Raw genomic sequence first — 18,131 nt, 5'->3', positions numbered from 1 at the left:
AAGGGGGAACACTCTTTCTAGGAAAGGATTGAAGCTGCACAGGGTCTTGAGCATTTGGTGTTTTTGGCCCTGTACTGCATCCATTCCCAGTTGTCTCATGTCTGCAACAATCTGCTAGAAGATCTCTTTGTTGTGGTGAAGGCTGCAGAGCTCCTTCTCCAGATGGCAACAACATTTCTTATCTCCCCAATGGCTCTGTTCTGTCCCCAGTTACAGGTAGTGGAGGAAGATGGGCCAGGCTCTGCCATAGATGACTCCCTGGGAGTCTGGGTGCCTGTGGGTCCAGATATCACTGGATGAGTGAGCATCTAGCTATAAGAATGTAGGTCGCAGGGTGTGAGGATAGGTCTTGGAACAGGGTTTACTTTCACTGAGACTGGGTTCCAATTGTGCTTATCCCTCAGGTCCAAAGTGACCCAAGCTTGGCTGGCCATGCTCCCCTGCTATCCCTGAGCTTTCCAGAGGCATCTACCTAGGGACCATTTGTCTGGCCATGTTCTCCCAAGCCCTGAACTTTTCAGGGTCTTCTCCCTCCTGCCTCCAAGATGGTTGGACATGCACCTCCTAGCCACAAACTGTTCAGGGACATTAATCTGATGGTATTAGCTTGGCTAGCCATGCCCCCCATCCATGAACTTTCCAGTGGCATTAACTTCCAGACACAACTTAGTTGGCCACACGACCCCAAACCTGTGAATTTTCTGAAAGCATCCACCTGCAAGTAACAATCATACTGGCAACACCCACCCATGGCCCAAACTCCCCTTGCTAAGATTAGTGGCTAGCAGTAGCTGGTCCAGCCAGGTCCCCACAAGCCCTGAATTTGGCAGTATCACCATACTTCTGACCTGTTTCATCTGTCTGTACACCTGCACCACTCCAGACCTGAAATTCCAGTACTGGTGCTACATGCTGGTGAGGGGGAGGTGGATTCATGCAAGGGTATGACTAGGATCATGGGATACTTGGAGCTGGATCTTCAGTTGTAGGGTTCTGGGTTTGGGTCTAAGTCTTGGAGGTCTTTTGGTCTGTGTTTTTTGGGTCTGTGTGTGGGTCTTGGTGTGCTTTGGGATGAGATCTGGGAAGCATGAGGTTATGGATCAAGGTCTCAGGTATCTGAAAATCTGGGTCATATGCAAGGGACACATGTGCCTCAGTCCCCCATGCTTCACTGCAGCCCAGAGCACAAGGTGGGTCTGGGCAGAAAGACTGGGCTTTTTTGGTCTGAAAGCCCCAGGTGGTAGGGTTAGCTCTACGAGCAGAGGACTACAGTCCAAGTGCCAAAGCATCTCCCTGCACAGTAGGGGGCAGAGAGGAAATGCATGCTGGGAAGCCAGAGGACAGCAGTGCAACTTTTATTGATAGAACTGGACAAGTATTTATTAAACCAGTCTAACCCCCATGGTCATGTCCAAATGAATGCAGACATGTGGTATGTGGTGCTGCAGATCATGAAGGCATTTCCTATAATGCTAACTTACACCATGGGTGGGGGGTGGGGTTTGACCCTAGGATTTTCTGAGGTAAAAGAAACCCACACTGAAAAAGTGAGGTGTTGCACATGGCAGAAGCATGCACCACCCAAAGCCACAGCCTGGCCTGCCAAAGCCATGCTTCGGCTGTTAGGCTTCCTGCCATGGCTGTAGCCCTAGGAGACCTCCAGAACCCCAGGTAAGACTGCTGGGGCCAATACAGTTGCTGGATCCAGCCTCCCCTGCCCCACCTGGGGCAACCTGCCATGCGCCAGAGTGCACGTGACACAGGCGTTCCCTGGGGACAAGTAGAAGTGGCATAAGGTATGCTGCTGCTACTTGTCCCTGTGGAAACAGACATCTGTGCTTATCTGGACATGCCCTATCAGTCTAGAATTAGACCTCCTCCTTTCCCTTGATTAGTTAGCCTTGTTTGCTAAACTCTGCAATGATGTTTGCCAAAAATTGTTCCTTGGCATTATCTCAGAATTATATTGTAATCTCCATTGTTTCACCCTCCTTTTCCTTTGCTGGCCTGGGATCTAGAATACCATTTTTTTCAGAGCAGCATTACTGCTTTGCCTCTATTTGTATAGAAATAAATTCCACTTATCTACAGGAGTGAGTGTATAATTGCAATGGGAAGCATATATATTTAAAAAAATAGATTAGGAATCTGAATGACTCAAAGAATTCAGTCTATAATTTTTACTGGCCATAAACTGAAATTTTATGTTTTGAGGAAATAGTGGCCAATGTAACTCCTAAGCCTGCAATGTCTTATTCCAGTTATTTCCAGAACTGCATAAAATAACATCTAGGAGAGTCAAGTATTTTAAAAAATTTCCTATGTTGAAGTTGTAGATATTACATATAGTTTTGCTATGAAAATTAAGAAATACAAGTTAAATTAGTTCAGTTACTTTATGTAGATGCAACATTGTGCCAGATGTTAAATGCATTAGTCATTATTATGGATTTTCTAATTTTATCTCACTTTTTGCTTTTATTATTTTCTTAAATATTACCCTTCTCTTTGCTGACAGTTGTTGTTATGACATCTTTACTTTGGTACTCGAGGGACAAAGTGAATTTGTCTCTTTCACCTCTTTTTCTCTCTGAAAGCAATACTAGCTGCTCTGTGGGCTTGCTTGCAGAAGGTAATGCATGAGTAATGAATGTCAATCATCTTTCCTTTTTTCCCCTCTCTTGTCCCTCACAACAAGACTAAGAAAAATCAACCAGGGCTGAGACAGCTATATTTAATTTCCCCTGGCCAGTTGCCTATAAACAGATAGATCTTCATAAACAGCAAGGTCACCAGACCTATATTTTGATTCATATATGTAAAATGTATTTTTGTGTAAGGCCTTGTTAACTTCTCTGAGAGTTCCCAGGCCACGGACAGACATTACTATAACAGAAGTTCAGCACACAAAACCCATGACAGAACATAAGTTTGGCAAACATAGAACATGTCTACACATGCATTTAAGCATGACTAAATTTGATGCGCATTAAGCAATTTTTGACAGGTGTCTACATATTGGTGCCAAGTTAGTGCCCAGTCCCTGGAGCCCTGCCATATGTGTCTAGTGGCTGGGCAGCCCCAGCACTAAAGTTAACATCAGGTCGCATCCACACATACTTTAACTAGGTGCTTTAACTAATTGCACCTAAACTTAAAACCTGCAAGCAGCAAATTTAGGCATGATTAGACTAATTTCACCATTTATAATGTGCATTGAGGGTGTGCACATGTACATACGTGCCCATAATGCACATTAAATTAGGCTAATGTGCAACCTACTCAACCTACCATGTCATAGGCCCATTTCAGTAGATGTAACTGTTCTTTGTTATTTTAGTTTTTTTTTATGATGTTGTGACATAACAAAATGAAATACATTGAAATGTGATCTCAATTTGAATGCCTTCTCCCACCTACAGTTTGGCTTCTTCTTGCGGGGTAACCCTTTTTTGTCAACAGCAAAACCTGATATCCATATAATTTCCTTTCTTTTGTGGGAGGAGCAGTTTTTAAGGGATTATTTTCTAGTCTTTAATGAACAAGCAGGTGTTCACTGCTAATTACTGTTAAGTGCAGAATTTCCATAATATAGTAATTAGATCCATCCATACTTTTAAACATAATGGGCTGTCATCAAACAAATGATATGAGATAAAACAGTTTCAAAGTTTAATTAAGTAATCTGAAAAATGTTCAAAATGAATTAATAATGTATATCAAAAACCTGACATTGTGATAAGTGAGGTATGAGATCTATCAACAGGAAAAAAAGAGATTAACCCATGAATGGTAAAGTTACTGAGTGCTATTTAATATCCTATTAAAGCCATATCTTGGCATCTCAGTCAAACCTGATGACAGTTTACTAAGAATAGATTTGATTGCACAAATATTTATGTGATGATGTTTAAATAATTTCTATGGAGATTATTAAAACTATTAATGATAAGTAATGCCAGTATTTAATGATACATGTGGAAGACACTGTTTTGGAAATTACCAAACTTAACAGACCATAGTGATTAGTAGGGCTATGTGAAATGGCACCATTCCATTTTGACTTGTTTTTTGAGGTTTCAATGGAACAGAGTTTTGTTTCAAATTTCATTTTGATTCGAAACCTCTGTTCCATTTTGTTTCATTGAAACAGTCACACTGTTTCTACTCTGTTCGACATTTCACCCATAAGCTATAATGGAGAAACTCAAAACAGCTTCTCTCATCTGGCAGGCAGATTGGAGGTCTGCAACCCTGAGAGGGCTGTGGAAGCTGTGCCAGTCCTCCTGTGGTTGTGGGCCCTGATCTGCCTGCCAGATGAGGGAGGAAAGCTGGGTGCTGCTGCTTAAGACCAGGGAGCTGGGGAAGGGAACTGAGACCAATTGTTCAGTTCCCCTCCCCACCACTATGATGGTGCTGGGGAGAGCAACTCAGCCCAGCTGAGCTGAGTTCCCCTCCCTGGCACTATGATTGTGCTGGGGAGGGGGTGGGGAGCTCCGATTGTAGCAATCAGCCTCAATTTCCTTCCCCAACCTGATCACAGAACTGGGGAGGGGAACTGATTCTAGGATCAGTTCCCTTCCCCCGCCCGGTGATGGGCTTCCTGCAGCCTGGCTGTGGGAGGTGGGAAGAGCCAGGGCTGTGTTCCCTGTCCTGCTGAGCCACATTGGGCTGTGGAGCCATTGGGAGTGCAACCTTGGTTCTTTCCTGTCTCCCACCACCTAGCTGCTGGCTGCTTCAAAACTTGAAACATTTTGAAACTTTTAAAACATTTTGACTAGCCTCATTTTGTTTTGAGGCTGTTTCAAAGCCGTTCATTTCATTTCAATTTCAGTGTTTTGAGATGGAAATGACTCAAAACAGTGTCAAAATGAAATAGATGGTGAAATTTCACACAGCCCTAGTGATTAACCCCACTTATATCCAGGTCAAGATTATGGAATTTGTATGACTTCTAAGAACACCATCATGTCTACCTCTTTCTCTTATTCAGCATATTATAAACATCTCCTTTTCCTCTCAGGGTCCTATATTTTCTAGGTTTCTTTTTATCTTGTTTTGTATTGGCCATATGCACCAGTTATGTGACAGGGAAACAGCTCAACTTGCTTATTGAACCTTATCTGAAACTTGCTGGAGTTCATCAAAACACACCCACTGACTTCAATGAACTTTGGATCAGACCCACTTTACTCCCCAGTTCAGTGAAGCATGGTGTGAACAAGACTCAACTTAGTATTGATCTCTAACAGAATTGTATTTTTCTTTCCATCCTACATGATCTCTTTACATTTTTTGCTATTCTCAAGTACGGCTTACTAAGCCAATTGTTTTTCTTCCAACAGAACATTTCACCATCAATATCATCTTGCTAACAGTACCCCACTAGCTATTTTTGTGCTGTTGAAGACAAAAAATGTGCTTTTATGTTCAAATGAAGTATGTATAATTTACTGCTTCACTGTACCCTCCCTCACTGTCGGTGCCTAGGAGAAATTGCTTACCTCTTTGCTTGCTGCTTCTTTCTTTCTCCTATTTTAATTTTAATGTATTTTGTTAGATTTACTTTTGATTTAAAAGTGAATGTCTTTGTTTCTCTTTTAAGCTAAATCCTAAAGTCCTTAACTCAGACAGACTCTCTTTGACATTCAATTAAATCAAGTTCATAAAATATTTCAAATATACATTTTCTTTGTATGTTCTTTTGAAGGTGGCTGGGGGAATCTGATTTTTCTCTTTTTCACAACAGGCAAGCAGTTCTCATGCTTCTGGACACCATCCACTAATGTCAGGAAGAAATTTCCTGCATGGCATAGTATTGCACAATTAGCAACTTTGCGTACATTTCCTGGATTGGCCATTGTAAGAAAAAGGAAACAGAGTTATATGGATCATTCATTTGTTTAGTACAGCAATTATTTTCTTTCCTTGTTTTTAGTATATTTCAATTGTATTTTTTCCTTAAAAGACAGTGATATAGTGCTTTGTTGTCTTTCACTTTTTAACTAATATACTTTCAAAAACATATTTTCTTGGTAAATTATACTCATCCACAATACTTTAGGTTGAGGTTAAAGCTTGTTGACTTTCTTTCACACTTTTTCCCATCATTTTTTATTCACCTTTTCTTTCTTTAGCGCTGTTAAAATTTTCTCCCTGTATTTGGTAATGTCTGTCAAATAAAGAGAAGAAACTACCATTTTAGAAAAGACAGCAATCACTCCCTTTTTAAATTGTTGAATTTTCACTTTTATTAATTTAGAATTCTTATAGAACCATATTAGATAAACATTTTTAAAAGCAGTAAGTGACTTAAGTTGGTGAGGCTTGTGGCCTAAGTCAATGACATGTTATGCATACCCTGATACCTTTCCCAATCTATTTATTTAATAATCTAAATAAGGGAAAAAAACATAGGTCCAAAATGGGATACTGACTTCTACCATGAATCAACTCTTTAATGTAAGTGGAAATTTTTGAAGAGTATAGTAGTCATTGTGAGTAGAAGTACAGTGATCTAGGCCTTAGTAGGCACATCTACATGAGATACTTAACTTTGCATTAGGATAATTTACAGAGAAGTAAGTATGTGCACCTACATGTGCACATGTGTACTTCACAGTAAACCTCCCTAATACTGAGTAAATTTGCTACCTGAAAATGCAGGTAGATAAGGGTCTCCCAGCCTGAGCCCCACAACCATGGACCTCAAGCTAGGAGATAAGCATTTCCCAGCAGTCGCCCTGAGACCATGAAGCTCTGGCTGGGAGATAAGTATTTCCCAGCAGCAGCCCTGCAATCATGGTGATAGCTAGAAAATGATATTTAGAGGTTTGCTTTTAGGAATTGGCTTGTAGATAAAGTAGATAAGCATTAGAACAATGGTCCAGGGGAACAACAGAGGTTAATTGATGACCACAGGGAGACTAGTCAACAATGTCCAGAGATGAAGAGCCATCAGAGGAGAGAAAGAATACAAAAGGAGCATTTCAGAGCAGCAAAGGGTCCCTGAGAAGGGAGCCTGAGGCTACCACGGACAGAGGACACACCACCAGCTCATCTCTCCAACCACACTGGAGCGGGGTAGGCCTCATCTTTCGACCTCCAGGCTTTTGACATATGACATTCAAGAAAGAATCTCAGAGTGAAACTCGCATACTGGCCAGATGTACCTTGACTCTGTGAACCGTGGGACTGGTAGATACAGACTTGTTTGCATTATTCTTATTTGCTATCACTGTGTGTCAATAAAATTCATGTTTTATCAAATGGAGAGGTCATGGTCAGTCTGAGGGTCTTGAGTCTGTCCGGAACAGGGTATCTGGGTCATAAATTCAGTGCCAACAGTGAAGCCAGTGCTGGGAATTACCTGTTGGTGGGGGCTGGGGAGCTTGTTCTCCTTGCAGTTCCATGAGTGCAGAGCTGGGGGGTACAAGCTCTCTAGCCTATTTTCCCCCACCCCCAAGCTCCATGAGCTCCCCAGTCCCCATCCTGCACATTTCTGGGCATCGCGATTGCAGAGCAGAGGCTAGGAGCTCCTTGCAAGGCAACAGTTCCCCATGCAGCCTGGAGATGACTCGGACAATTCCTAGCCAGTCCCAGGCTCTGTGAGGAAGCACATGCACTCTGGAGGTGGCTGAGGACTGTCCTGTTTTGGGCAGTCCCCAGCCAGCTCTGGGTTGCACATGCAGGAACTGTCGCATTCAGGGACAGATTTCAGCCCTGTGCCCCAACTGGGTGATTGAGCATGGGGCTTGGAAAGAGTTGCAGTCATTGGGTAGACCTCAGCCCCCTACCCTGATCCACTGGTGGAACATCTGACAGTAAGTTAGCTGCTAGCTGCCCCACCAGTGCATTGGGGCAGGAGCCTAGGACCAACCCTTCCCCTGGAGCTCCTCCCAAGCCCCATGCCCCTTATTGGGAATTCAGGGCCAGGAGCTTCTGGGGCAGATGGACATTGTCCCCATCTCAGCAGCATGCAGCCCCTTGGGGCAAGAGACAACTGTCTCTTGGCCCATTGCTGTCTGCCAGCCCCTGGGCTAGCACACAGGGGGAGCCTGGAGCTCACCCCAATGGCAGTTCATTGCAGAGCTGCAGGGAACTGGATACAAACCTGCTTCCTCACATGTGTAGATCCTACCCCAAAACCCCTTACTCTGCAGTAGTTTATTGCACAGTAAATCTAGGCTGGAGTAAATGCATGTGTAGACACACCCAATGATTCTGAATTATTAAAATTGCTTGGATAGTTCTAATATGTCTTGAAGATCATTCTAATTATGCATGGCATTGCCAAAGTACAATGATTTAAAGGTGAAAAAAAGCATGCCTTTTAGGTATCACTAAAACTGCACGCTGTCATGTACTCCTATCTTTCTTAGTTCTGTTGTTTGTGTCAGACAGTGGTGCCTTCCTACTACTTTGTGTTGGCATAGAAATGGTGACTAAAATCATATAGTGTACCATGCATGTCAGCTCCAAAATCCTGCTTCAAAATAACCTCATTATCATAACTTAAACACTGGAAATATATTAGGAATGTTTAATCCATAAAATCTGTGTAAACTTTGAGTATTATGCTTAAAATAAAACAAGTTCTAAATGAGTTGCAGAAATGTGACAACAAAATATGTAGTGAAGCAAGAATGACTTAAATGCTTGAGAGAGTCTTTGACCAACAGAAAAAAAATGTAGTCATGTGCAAATAAGCAGAAGATAAGAAAGACAGATGTTGCATTGACCTCCCACTCACTGGAATTGGATTGCCAGTTTAGTTACTTTTCTGCAGCTGTTTGCAATGATCAGGTGGGAAGTCAGTGCCTAACATGCACCACACTAGGTAATGCCATAAATCAGATAAAATCTTTATGGAAGGAATCCAAACTCAGTTTGAAAATGTTGGGTACATCACCCTAGTAGCATAGGGAGATTGTATCAGTTTCAGTTATTCCACAAAATCAGGATATGTTAGATATTTGGCAGAGAAAAAAATATATGCTGGCAACATTTCATATTTGACATAATAAAAGAAAAATCAAAGGGATATTTCTATCAGGTTCAGACAGTGGCTACTGGAAAACAGATTCTCAAGTAAACAATTCATGAGATATCACTGTCTCCTTTTTTACTTTCATCTTCTCTTCCTTTCACAAACCCCAAATCTGGTCCCAAAGCAGAAGAACAGAAAGTGCATCTTAGGACAAAAAAAAATTCTAATGCAGAATGTAAGCAACATTTTAGACAGAAATGTATCAGGTCAAAAATCAAGCTAATAGGGTGCTGATAACCAAAGCCCCAGTTAGCAGAACTGATTCCCCACTGAATAAGTGTAAGCAAATATTGTATGACTAAGTCTGGGTTCTCCAATTGAACAATAGAATATTTATTTTTTTCAATGCCATATATAAATGAGGATGATATTAATAGCAAAGTAGTAAATCACCCAATCTAGAACGAGGATAACTCCAACTAGAAGTCATTCCTAATGTACTAGTGCAGTAAAACCAGCAATTAGAAATAAAAGTTCAATGTAAAATGGCAAAACAGACAGAAATCAATAGAAATGAAAAATTATAGAGTCAAAAAATAGTAAGGAATGCTAACAACATCAGGGAAAAATCCATAGCTGGCAAAGAACTGACTGATGTCATTGCACAACCAATGGCAAAGTTATTTGAAGACTTGTGGTGCTCAGGAGAGGTTCCAGAAGATTGGAAGAAGGCCAACATGGTGCCTATCTTGATGAAAGGGAGAAAGGAAGACCATAGAAATTACAGGTCAATCAGTATGACCTCATTCTCTGGTAAAATCCTGGAAAAATTAGCAAAGAATCCATTACAGACAGGCTAGCAAAAGGCAGTATTCTGAAGGATAGCCAACATGGCTTTGTTATGGGCAGGTTATGCCAGACCAACCTCATTTCCTTCCATGATCAGGTTACTCATCACCTGGATGGGGGAAATGAGGTTGTTGTCATATACCAGGCCTTTGACCTGGTCTGCCATGACGTCCTCATGAAAAAAGTTGGAAAATGCAGCCTCAACTACTTTACAGTTAGGTGGATAGGTAACCAGTGCCATGGTAGGACCCAGAGACTGACATAACTGAGTCATCATGGTGGAGGGTGACCAGTGGCTTCCCTCAGGCTTCAGTACTCGGACCCGTGCTTTTCAACACGTTCACCAACAATTTGGATTTGGGTATTAAAAGCAAACTAGGAAAGTTCACTGATGACACCAAACTGTTGGGGTGCATGATCACACTTCAGGAAAGGCAGGCAATACTAGCCAACTTGGACAGGCTCGCAAGGTGGGAGGATGTGAACCAGATGTTGTTTAATATGGAGAAATGTAAAGATATAAGCCACAACATGTTTACAGGCTCAGCAGTGCTACACTTGTTAGCACCACATCTGAATGAGATCTGGGTGTCGTGATGAACAACAAAATGAATATGAGCCACCAATGTGATGCTATAGCTGGCAAAGCTAATCAAAAACTGCCAGGCATCTTGAGCAAGGCTAAGGATGTCATGCTTCCTCTCTACTAGGCCTTGGTGAAACCAGAGCTGGAATTCTGCAGCCAGTTCTGGGGACCACAATTCAGGAAGGATGTGGAGAAGCTTGACAGAGTCCAAGGGAGAGCTATGTGCATGATTAGAGGCCTAGAGACCAGGTGATATGAAGAGAGGCTGAAAGACTTAGGACTGTTCAGCCTGGAGAAGAGAAGAATCAGAGGGGATCTGACGGCAGCCTATAAGTACAGCAAGGGCGTACATCAGGGCCTGGGGGGACATGTGTTCACCAAGGACCCCCAGGGGAGGACAAGAAATAATGGGCACAAGCTGATTGAGGAAGGAAAAACGTCTTTAGCAGTCGAATGCAGAGGGTTTGTAACAGGCTCCCCCTAGTCATTCACCTTGGTGATCTTCAAAAAGCATCTTGATGCCTATCTTGCTGGGGTTATCTGATCCCCGCAGTCTTTCCTGTTCTAGTGCTAGGGGGCTGGACACAATGATTTGTAAGGTCCCTTCCAGCCTCTAACAACTATGAAACTATGAAAGTTATGAGCACTAGGAAGGGCTTTTAAAAATGTATTTGGAATAAAATAAATACTAACAATGTTACATAAACATTGATCAGGGATAAACATAGCAGGCCTGGATAATTAACATCCAAGAATTTTGTTTAGAATTAAGAATTTTAATTTTTAAATAAAGCATTAGCTCTACACAGTATAAAAACACACCTCAGATCGGTTTATATGAGGATAAATTGCAGTTCTCAAAAAGTAATTTCAAGGGAGAATCAAAAATAAATTTATTTCTAATGGTGTTCCATAGTTTTTGGCTTGACAGTGTTCAGAATTATTCATACATGATTTAGAAGTACGTATAATTTTTATAGATGACACAAAAGTGGAGGGGTAAATAATGATGACAAAGCATAGTTATACTGAGCAATCTGGATTGTTTGTTTAACCGTTTCCATTTTCCAAAAGCAAAATATTGGTCATACCCAACCAACCTAATTTCCTTCAATGATAAGGTGACAGGTTCTGTGAATGGGGGAAGAGCAGGGAATGTGATATACCTTGACCTTAGCAAGGCTTTTGACACTGTCTCACACATTCTCATTAATAAGCCAAAGGAAATGCAGCCTTGATGAAAGTATTATAAAGTGGATACATTGCTGCTTGGATCATCATACTCAACAAGTAGTCATCAATGGGCACATCTACACGTTCATAAATGTGTTGTAGGTAATGCACATTGAATCTAGTACCTCAATTATGAGGTAATAGAAAAATACATATTAGGCTATTTGAATGTGCATTAGCTGAAGTGCACATTTTTGTGATGCTTTAATGGGCATTAAAATAGGCTAATGTGCATTAAAGCGCATATGTAAACATGCTCTAATGGCTCCATTGTTTAATTGGGAGGAGGTATTACGTGCAGTTCTCTAGGGCTGTCCTAGGTTCAGTATTGTTTAATATATTCATTAATTTTCATGATGGAATTAAATGTAGGTGTGGCAAACTTGTGGATATCACCATGGGGGTCTTCAAAAGGAGGCTAGACAATCAGCTAGCTGGGGTCTTTTGACCCCAGCATTCTTTCCCCCATGGCAGGTAGTTGGACTTGATGATCTGCTTAGTTCTCGTCCAACTCTACCAACTATGAAACTATGAAACCATAGAGTTGCAGATACTCCAGAGAGTAGGGCTAGGATCCATAATGAGCTGGATAGATGGGAGAATAGTCGTCAAGCAATTAGATGGCATTCAACAAAAACACGTGCCAAGTCCTTTACTTGGGGCAGAATAATAGCATGTATAAATACAGATTAGGGAACGATGGACTAGGCTGTAGTACACCAGAGAAAGTCCTGGGCATAAGAAACAATAGATCATAAGCTGAATATGAACCAACAGCATGCTCTTGTAAAAAAAGCCAACAGTATACTGGGTTCCATTAATAGGAGTGTAGCTTGCAAATCAGGGAAAGTGATTATTTCACTTTATTCAAGAAAGTTATACACAGAGTGGAAAGAATACAGTAGAAATCAATACAGAGGATTTGAGGCCTGAGAAGCAAGACTTATGAGGAAAGGCTAAAAGAACTATAGATATTTAGTCTGGGGAAGAGAAGACTGAGCAGGATTTGCTAAGTCTTCAAATATTTGAAGGATAATTATAGAGAGAATGGAGATGTGCTTTTCTCTATGGTTGTAGAGAGCAGGACTAGGAGCAACTTTAAGCTGTAGAAAGGGAAATTTTGGTTGGGAATTAGAAGGAACATTCTGACAGTGAGGGTGGACAAGTATTGGAGGGGCTATTTAGGGAAACTGTAGAATCTCCATCCTCAAAGGTTTTGAACAGCAACTTTGGTAGACACTTGGCTAGGATGCTTTAGTCAGGGATGATCCTGCCTTGAGCAGTGGGCTGCACTAGATGATGTTGTGGGGTCCCTTCCAATCCTACTTTCCTATGATTCAATGCTACATGTAGGTTAGACATTTCAAAAAATATAGCTCAAGAAGCCATGTCATCCTGCCCATGGGGCTCCTGGAAGAGCCAAGAATATGAGGCCAATGTAAACAGGGACAGAGCCCAGTACAGAATTCAAACATATGGAACTCCATAAGAGATATGTTCTAACAGTAGTAGGGCTGCATTAATCCCCATGGTTCCCTCATCAGACAGTGGGCATATCCACATGTGCATTTGATGTGGCACCAGTTTAAACACAAGTAAATTACTGTCAAGTAAATGGTGCCAGGCACATGTCTACATATGAAGAGAAGCAGGAATAAGGTTGCCAACCCTCGTGGACTGGCCGGGAGTCTACCGGAATTGGCATCAATCTCCTGCTGACTATTGAAAGCAATCCAGCAGATTGATATTATGAATGGGTTGAGCAGTACAATTAATGACTAGAGGTGCACCAACACATTGGTTCCATCTCAGAACAACACCAATATAAGGAAAATTGACAGTATCGGCAATCGTCTTTTTTTGGCTGATGTGGCCAATAATGTCATGGATAAATGGCCCATGCATGCATGCAGCTCTAGTGCAGCACACAGGCAACCAGGAGTGTAGCCTGGCAGAGTGGAGAGAGGCAGGTCTGGCTGGTAGGTCTGTTGTGAGGGAAGGGAAGTGAGGAGGGAGATAAAGGCCACTAAGGTGAGGGAGGTAGTGGGCCTGGAACTGGGGTTGGGGCTAGGGATGGGGCAGGCACTTCACAGACATGGCGGTGTGCATGATGGAGCCATGAGTTGCTCATCTGGGGGGCATGGGGAGGAGGTGGCAGCTCCTGCTGCTGCATGCACCCTGGGAGGGCATGGGCGGCATGTGCCCCCAGATCTGTGCATGGGGTAAGGGTGGGCTGCCACTGTCAGGTGGGGCGGAGGGTGGCACTGGTCTTTTCCTGGCTGGGGGCTTGGCTGGGCTGGCCTGGGGAGTGGGGGGGAGGGTACAGTGAATTTTGGGATGGCTGCAATCCTCCCTATAGCTCCCTCCCAGCACTGCTGCTACTTGCCCCAAGCACAGCCCAGACTAATGCTCCCACCCCTCCATCTGGAAGAACCCAGCACCACCCTGCCCCAGCCTGAAGCAGCAGCCTGCCCTGGACTTGCACACAGATACAGGGGCCACACGCCCCCCATACCCTCCTGGGGTCAGTGCAGAAGCAGGAGCTACCCCTCCATACTCTCTTGATGAACCGCTCATGGCTCTATCTCACACTCTGCCTCAGCTGTGCAGCACCTGCTCCTTCCTCTGCCTCAGCCCCACTCTCTCCCTCACCATGGGGGCCTTGAGCCCCCTCACACTCGTTCCCTTCCCCTCATCCCTTCCCTCACAACAGACTTACCAGCTGAACACTGCTCTCCAAGCTACCCTGATGCATATCAGCAATCAGATCAGTATCGGCTGATATGGCTCTTTAAAAATCGGTTGTTGGTATCCGCCCAAAAAATCTCTATTGGTACACTCCTATTAATGAGATTACATCATTGGAGGGGGGGGGATCTCCCGGAATATCTTCTGTCAGAGTTGGCAACCCTAAATAGGAACAGATTTACTGCTAATCTGATCCAATTTCCCAGAGCCCTGCAATGGACCCATGCTGCCACTAGAGAGAACTCCAGGCTCCAGCTGCCAGCAGCCAGCAGCTAGCAGCCCTATTCAAAAGCCAACCCTGCTTGCTGCTCTCTGGCCAGCAACTTTCCTGGCCAGGAGCAGTGTGTCCAGCCTAAGATCGGGGGTCAGACATGTACAAGTGACCAGGGACCATGGTAAGTCTGCCTGGCAGGCCTGGGTCAAGGCAGCTGCCGGCCAAGGCCCCTGTCTCCACTTGTTTCCCTGGAGTTGGCAGGCTGCTGGAAGCTGGCCACAGGCAGCCTGCCTCCTCTGCCCCATTCCCAGGGCAGGACAGATCAGGCTTCTGGCAGCACCTGCTGCCGCAGCTCCAGACCCCACTCCCTCACTCTTCTCTGGCAGACTAACCACTCTGTTGCCACCCAGCCAAGCCCATGGTGCTTAGGCTTGGAGGGCACAGGGCTCCCGGGTAACAGGAATGACAAACTGCCTATGTCCACACCCTCCCCTGGGGCCAGCCCCCCTGTGCCACTTCTGAACCCCAAGTGTGTCCCTGGTGGTGTGCAGGGAACTATTTGAGTGGAACAAGGGATGCACAACCCACTGTGTCCTGCTGCTACTGATGGCCATGGTACCCTGGGTACACCTGGAGGCCTGAAACAGGACCCTGAGTTATGATGGCATGGGGGACAAGCCTGGGCTGCAATGCCTGGAGGGTTGTGCCACACATCCCTGACCCCCGCTGCTGAGAAGGGCATTGCTGCTGGCATTGATGCCTTTCTTGGGATGTGAGAGGCCTGTGTCTGCTTAGCTGAAGGGGCAGGGGCTGCTCAATAAAGTTTGGCACTGTCTCCCACCTCCCTATGTGCTATTGCTCTCCCCCTAGAGCAGGGCTTACCACATGGCCAGAGCTGTTGTGGGTGGCATCTTCACATGGTCATAGCTGTTGGTGATGATGTGCACTTCTGACCAGTTTCCTCAGATGGTGGGGTGCAGCAAGTGGGCACCTAGCTGGTGGCGCTGCTGGCAGGCAGCCATGTCATGGCTGGCCACTCCTCATGGCTGGGGATGTGGAGCTGTCAGGACAGGCACTGGCCTGAGCTCCCTGAGCTGCTGGTGGAGGGTGCCAGGCCAGGGCAGCAGCTTAGGCAGGATGCCTGTGCTGCTATAGACAGCACAGATGAGACCTGGGTTCTGGGTGGCAAGGATGTCTTTCAGTTGCCACATAAAGGGCATGGGCTTACAAGCACTCCCCAACCAACAATCCTGGTTGGTGGTGGAAACCCACTGTGCTGGCAAGTCCTTGACCTTTATGCAGCACTGCCATGTGGACCAGTTGTGCCTGCACTCTTGCACCTGGGCTAACAGCTCCTCACAGACATGGGTGTTGGAACACCCACCCCACTTGAACTCACACTGCACCTCCACCTCACCCTGTAGCACCATGATGTCTCCAGTCTCCTCCATGGACCAGTTTGAGCTCTGGGTGGCAGGCACTGGAGTGGGTACAGCCATAGATGAGGAGGACACCATCATGGGTCCCACACTAGCTCTCTGGGGCTCCCACGTGGCTGTCTCTGTGCTGGGCCTGGACAGCTGCCTCCAGCACCCAACTCCGGGGCCCAGAGTGAGATTGGTAGCTGCACAGCAGAGGTAATGTCCCACAGAACCTGTGAGCTTGGGGCAGGCTGCTGGGGGTGGGCTGTGTGCAGGTGGAGCTGGTTCTGGCAATCAAAAGCTGCCTGCAGCTGGGCCTGAGAGGCTGGAAAGCCTGGCTAGAGCCTGCAGCAGCCTGGAGCAGCTTGCAGGCCTGGGTGGTTCAGGCCTGGCAGGTGTGTGGCAGTGTGGTACTAGGAAGTGGTGCTGGGGTACAGGCAAGTGAGGGCAGCTGGCCTACAACCTGCCCAGGAAAACACAGGGGCTGGAGTGACCTCAGGCTCTTGCTGGTGTGCCCCCTGGCTCTGAGTGCCAACAAACTTTTGAAGGCCTCAGGCAGGGATTGGCATAGAGGCAGCCCAGCCCTGGGACATGAGAGGCTCCCAGCCAGGAGCCCTGAGACTAGCCTCAGGCCAGCCCCCTAGTGGCAGGGCTGGAACTGGGTGCAAATTTGCTCCTGGGTCATGTCTACATGTGTGCAACTGCACAGTAACTAATCACTTGTAAGTTTGCTACCTGCATTGAAGGTAGCAAATTTACTTGTGATTAAGCATTTTTATTGTGCAGGAAGCTTGCACACATGTAGATGCACATGCTTACTGCACAGTAAACTATGCTACTGCTCAGTTAAGCATCTCGTGTAGATGCTCCCAGTGTCTGCCACCATTTCCACCACCAACGATATAGCTAGATCTAGCCTATGAGGAGCCCTGCAGTCTGGATTCAGCTCTGAGAGGCCAGTTGAGTTTGAAACTGTGATTTAGGGACAATGAATACAGACCAGATTTACACAATGGGAACATTTATCCTGAATAGTAGTATCTTGAAAAAGATTTAGTAGTTATAATGCACAAGCAACAAATGCTAAGCTCCAATGTGAGGCTTTGGTAATATGGATCAGTGCAACCCTTGGATGTATAAACAAAGGATTAGTGAAGTACAGCACAGAAAGGCATTTCCTTTAATCTATGGCATTGGGCAAAACTGATACTTTAATACAGAATCAGAAACCAAACCACATTTTTCTAAAAAGAAACTGAATTACAGGATAATGTGCAGAAAAAACAACACACATGATCTGAAGCCTGAGAGACATGCCTTACAGTGACAGACTAACAGAGCTCAAACCATTATATCAAACAGAAAATTTAGAAATGACCTTACTACAGTATACAAGTGCCTTCCCATAAAGAACATGTTAATCCTTTTTCATTATTTTTGTTGTATGGAATTTTTTGGAAATGTTTCCTTCCATTTTGCTATGGATTAAAACAAAGTTCAACATTTCCTATTAAAAACTGACAAGAGAAAGTACTTTTTAATGCAGTGCATAGTTAACTTGTGGAACTCATTATCATAGGAGGTTGTAGAGACAGAAAGTATAGACAGATTCAAAACAGGACCAGACAAATTCAGGGATGATAGATTTATTAATAGCTATTAAACAGAACAGTTAGAGGTGTATCTTTTAGCATCTCTAAACCAATGATGGTGGATGCCAAGAAATGTAATGAATAGGGGACCCATCATTCTAGGTCATGGGTGGGCAATGCCCAGACTGCAGGCAGGATTGGGCCGGCAGCAGACTCCATTTCCCAGCAGCTCCTGCCAGTGTTGTTGCAGCCAGTTTCCATGGAGTCCCCAGGGACGGTGGGCCATGACAGCCTGGGGCCAGGATTTCTATGGAGACCAGCCGAGCAGTGCTGGAGGGTGCATGGCTGGGCAGGGAGAAGCTCTAAAGCCAGGATCTTGTGGCAGTAACAGCACAGGCTGAAGCCAGGGCACAGCTATGATCCCCTACTCACACACTCCAGTCACGGGCATGCATGCAGCAGATCACAGACCACACTGTCATCACCACCAAATCCTGGC

The 18,131-nt window shown here is 44.7% G+C and overlaps 1 long non-coding RNA gene across 1 annotated transcript; it reads left to right on the top strand.

Moving 5' to 3' along the window:
* Window positions 1–1,675: 1,675 nt before the first annotated feature.
* On the top strand, window positions 1,676–17,909 carry LOC109321931. The gene is made up of 3 exons (XR_002104230.1): window positions 1,676–1,780; window positions 4,880–4,882; window positions 17,898–17,909. It is a non-coding gene; the product is annotated as an uncharacterized LOC109321931 (long non-coding RNA).
* The last annotated feature ends 222 nt before the right edge of the window (window positions 17,910–18,131 follow it).

The sequence above is a fragment of the Crocodylus porosus genome, unplaced genomic scaffold, assembly GCF_001723895.1.
Source record: "Crocodylus porosus isolate Cpor-Errol unplaced genomic scaffold, CroPor_comp1, whole genome shotgun sequence".
NCBI classification, from domain to species: domain Eukaryota; kingdom Metazoa; phylum Chordata; order Crocodylia; family Crocodylidae; genus Crocodylus; species Crocodylus porosus.
This window is presented reverse-complemented; position numbering and strand designations above follow the sequence as displayed.